Consider the following 5,000-nt stretch of genomic DNA (forward strand, 5'->3'; position numbering starts at 1 on the left):
GAAGCCGCCTGTCCCTCTAAGAAGAAAAGTAATCGCTGACAGCACGAAGGATGTCACGCGACTAGTTAGCAGGCTAGAGTCTCGTTCGTTATCGGAATTAACCAGACAAATCGCTCCACCAACTAAGAACGGCCATGCACCACCACCCACCGAATCAAGAAAGAGCTATCAATCTGTCAATCCTTCCGGTGTCCGGGCCTGGTGAGGTTTCCCGTGTTGAGTCAAATTAAGCCGCAGGCTCCACTCCTGGTGGTGCCCTTCCGTCAATTCCTTTAAGTTTCAGCTTTGCAACCATACTTCCCCCGGAACCCAAAAGCTTTGGTTTCCCGGAGGCTGCCCGCCGAGTCATCGGAGGAACTGCGGCGGATCGCTGGCTGGCATCGTTTATGGTTAGAACTAGGGCGGTATCTGATCGCCTTCGAACCTCTAACTTTCGTTCTTGATTAATGAAAACATACTTGGCAAATGCTTTCGCTTCTGTTCGTCTTGCGACGATCCAAGAATTTCACCTCTAACGTCGCAATACGAATGCCCCCGCCTGTCCCTATTAATCATTACCTCGGGTTCCGAAAACCAACAAAATAGAACCGAGGTCCTATTCCATTATTCCATGCACACAGTATTCAGGCGGGCTTGCCTGCTTTAAGCACTCTAATTTGTTCAAAGTAAACGTGCCGGCCCACCGAGACACTCAATAAAGAGCACCCTGGTAGGATTTCAACGGGGTCCGCCTCGGGACGCACGAGCACGCACGGGGCGGTCGCACGCCTTCGGCTCGCCCCACCGGCAGGACGTCCCACGATACATGCCAGTTAAACACCGACGGGCGGTGAACCAACAGCGTGGGACACAAATCCAACTACGAGCTTTTTAACCGCAACAACTTTAATATACGCTATTGGAGCTGGAATTACCGCGGCTGCTGGCACCAGACTTGCCCTCCAATAGATACTCGTTAAAGGATTTAAAGTGTACTCATTCCGATTACGGGGCCTCGGATGAGTCCCGTATCGTTATTTTTCGTCACTACCTCCCCGTGCCGGGAGTGGGTAATTTGCGCGCCTGCTGCCTTCCTTGGATGTGGTAGCCGTTTCTCAGGCTCCCTCTCCGGAATCGAACCCTGATTCCCCGTTACCCGTTACAACCATGGTAGGCGCAGAACCTACCATCGACAGTTGATAAGGCAGACATTTGAAAGATGCGTCGCCGGTACGAGGACCGTGCGATCAGCCCAAAGTTATTCAGAGTCACCAAGGCAAACGGACCGGACGAGCCGACCGATTGGTTTTGATCTAATAAAAGCGTCCCTTCCATCTCTGGTCGGGACTCTGTTTGCATGTATTAGCTCTAGAATTACCACAGTTATCCAAGTAACGTGGGTACGATCTAAGGAACCATAACTGATTTAATGAGCCATTCGCGGTTTCACCTTAATGCGGCTTGTACTGAGACATGCATGGCTTAATCTTTGAGACAAGCATATGACTACTGGCAGGATCAACCAGGGAGCTGCGTCAACTAGAGCTGAGCAGCCGGCCGCCCGGGAGTGTGTCCCGGGGGCCCGCGCGAACACGCAAGCGTCCGCTCAATCATTCTGCAAACAGGAGGAGGCTGAGCTCCCCTGCACAATACACCTCGAAACCCTCTCAGGTCCCGGCGGCGCGCAGCGCCGTCCCAAGTACTTGGTCGGGTTCGAGAGAGGCGCAATCGCCCGGAGTTAGGCGAGTAGACGCTTTCGGTGCGACCACCCGTGCTCCCAACTGAGCTTGCCGCTGCCGACAGAGGCCCGGGAGCGTGCTGTCGTGGCATTGCCGGCGGGAGACAACACGCGCCACCTACGGTGACCGGCAGCTCCAACGCCAGCGCCACAGAAGGACAAAAGCCCCACTTGGGTGCCGAAGCGAACTCTCCCAGCACAGCGCACGCGCCAACACATCCGCACAGCTGCGATACAAACCACCAGCGAGAACCGCTGGGGCGACCGAGCAGCAGACGGCGTCGCGGCGCCGAGCGCCGGGCGGCAGCGCATCCTCAACGCACACAGTCCTCAATCGGACCAGCACACTGAAGATGTCCACCGCGCTTCGCACCGGGCCCGCGAGGACCTACTTTGGCCGCACGGCGCCGCGCGCAGGGTGCGCCGGCGCGCAGCTGCGACGCCTGCCGCGTCCGTCGGCCGGCGCGCCTGCCACTGGCCGCCCCCACCAGCCGGCTGTAGCGCGTGCGCCCACGCACCGCGCGGCCAGCACGCCGGGAGGCGCCCCCTCACCGGCCGGGGACGGTCCCACCCAGCCACCGCCGCGTATCGCTTCACACCCAGATGCCGTTCAGTTTCGTCGGCATGGTGGGTATCGCTGGAACAACCGGTTAGTACCTCAACCTATCGTCGCCATCACCGATTCACCCCTAGCGAGAACAACCGCACCACAACAGGTTACCATTTGTTCATTTGCGTAACTTCACCAGAAAACGCAGGCGTCCATCGCCATTTGCAACTTCCACGATTATTGCATGCCTGTGTCAGGTGTCACGCCACACTACGTCTGCCCACATACACGCAACAAAATGTGCACGCCTAGACAATACGTGGAAGGTGGCCCCCGTACGTATGCGATGTCCATTGCTCGAACGACTGTCAACCGGCCTCTGTAGCATGTCGCAGATATGGAACGCGGTGCACCATGCCATCACGGTGTGTGAGGAGAGACGACTAGGTCCGAATACATCAACAGACAGCTCATGCTGATCGCCATCCACGGCGTCCGTTCCTCCCACACGTCTCTATGGCGTACCACACTGCAATCCAGCTCTCATAGGGAGACGACACGTAGCTGCGTGCACAATATTTGCACTGTATGGTCCGCCGTTTTTGGGCGCAGTCGTTGTACGGTCACACATGTGCCACGATGTATCATTCAGTACATAAGGACGAATGTGCAGTACAGATTGTGGTTTACGCGTACGACATTAGCGGACAGTTGACACAGGCCGCACCACAACGTAGCCTGAGTACGTCGCATGCGGAGGGCATTGAACATGCAAAGTTCTCACCAACCAGCTTGCGAAGGCAGGGGGCAAGGTGGGGACGTGGGGAGGGGCGGCATGTACGTCCTGCTGCCATCCACATTACAGTGTACAGCAGGAGCATGTGGAAAGTGAGCAAGACTTGCAAGGTGTTTAACATGAAGCGATACACAGGGGAGCGGGGAGTGCGAGTAGCGAACTATATTGCGAGGGTTGCGGGTGGGCAACACTACACTAATTGAACGAGTCGTATAACAATTACAGAGCAGGTTTAGGCGACAACGTGGGTTACGTTAGGCGACAACGTGGGTTAGGTTAAGGCACGACGTGGGTTAGGTTAAGGCACGACATGGGTTAGGTTAAGGCACGACATGGGTTAGGTTAAGGCACAACATGGGTTAGGTTAAGGCACAACATGGGTTAGGTTAAGGCACAACATGGGTTAGGTTAAGGCACAACATGGGTTAGGTTAAGGCACAACATGGGTTAGGTTAAGGCACAACATGGGTTAGGTTAAGGCACAACATGGGTTAGGTTAAGGCACAACATGGGTTAGGTTAAGGCACAACATGGGTTAGGTTAAGGCACAACATGGGTTAGGTTAAGGCACAACATGGGTTAGGTTAAGGCACAACATGGGTTAGGTTAAGGCACAACATGGGTTAGGTTAAGGCACAACATAGGTTAGGTTAAGGCACAACATAGGTTAGGTTAAGGCACAACATAGGTTAGGTTAAGGCACAACATGGGTTAGGTTAAGGCACAACATGGGTTAGGTTAAGGCACAACATGGGTTAGGTTAAGGCACAACATGGGTTAGGTTAAGGCACAACATGGGTTAGGTTAAGGCACAACATGGGTTAGGTTAAGGCACAACATGGGTTAGGTTAAGGCACAACATGGGTTAGGTTAAGGCACAACATGGGTTAGGTTAAGGCACAACATGGGTTAGGTTAAGGCACAACATGGGTTAGGTTAAGGCACAACATGGGTTAGGTTAAGGCACAACATGGGTTAGGTTAAGGCACAACATGGGTTAGGTTAAGGCACAACATGGGTTAGGTTAAGGCACAACATGGGTTAGGTTAAGGCACAACATGGGTTAGGTTAAGGCACAACATGGGTTAGGTTAAGGCACAACATGGGTTAGGTTAAGGCACAACATGGGTTAGGTTAAGGCACAACATGGGTTAGGTTAAGGCACAACATGGGTTAGGTTAAGGCACAACATGGGTTAGGTTAAGGCACAACATGGGTTAGGTTAAGGCACAACATGGGTTAGGTTAAGGCACAACATGGGTTAGGTTAAGGCACAACATAGGTTAGGTTAAGGCACAACATAGGTTAGGTTAAGGCACAACATAGGTTAGGTTAAGGCACAACATAGGTTAGGTTAAGGCACAACATAGGTTAGGTTAAGGTACAACATAGGTTAGGTTAAGGTACAACATAGGTTAGGTTAAGGTACAACATAGGTTAGGTTAAGGTACAACATAGGTTAGGTTAAGGTACAACATAGGTTAGGTTAGGTTAGGTTACACGTTGTTGTAAGGAAAGGTGTAGGGGGGGGCGGGGGCGGCAGGTTCGTTGATAGTGATTATAGTAAGTGAATGCTTGTGACATGATCAGATTTGTCACGTCAGGATGCACCTTTGGCTTATTAGAGGCGGCGCTCCAATTCTATGCTTGTGTCAGACCTGTGTCTTTGACTCATGTCATTGTTTGTGCGCTGTGACAGGAGGTACTATTGTGATGTTGGGTGCACCGTTGTATAGGACATGTGTGGGTGTTGGTGCCTGATCTGCGCAATGGTGGATGTCGAAAGGGTGGGATATTGTATTTTCCGCATGGACCTCCTGGTCTGGTTGTGATAGTGTGGATTGTGTAATGTGGCGGAGAGGATGCACTGGATGTTGTTCCATGCTGGTGCTTACATATTGTATGTGCGCCCGTTAGAAGCAGAGAGTGGTGCGTGA

At 52.9% G+C, this 5,000-nt stretch overlaps 1 non-coding gene across 1 annotated transcript in view; it reads right to left on the bottom strand.

Moving 5' to 3' along the window:
- LOC124746561 overlaps positions 1–1,508 on the bottom strand; it is a 1,909-nt gene extending 401 nt beyond the window's left edge. Inside the window, exon 1 of the ribosomal RNA XR_007011379.1 lies at positions 1–1,508. This exon is cut by the window's left edge and continues 401 nt beyond it. This is a non-coding gene — a ribosomal RNA (small subunit ribosomal RNA).
- Between the last annotated feature and the right edge of the window lie 3,492 nt (positions 1,509–5,000).

This window comes from Schistocerca piceifrons, unplaced genomic scaffold, assembly GCF_021461385.2.
Source record: "Schistocerca piceifrons isolate TAMUIC-IGC-003096 unplaced genomic scaffold, iqSchPice1.1 HiC_scaffold_351, whole genome shotgun sequence".
NCBI classification, from domain to species: domain Eukaryota; kingdom Metazoa; phylum Arthropoda; class Insecta; order Orthoptera; family Acrididae; genus Schistocerca; species Schistocerca piceifrons.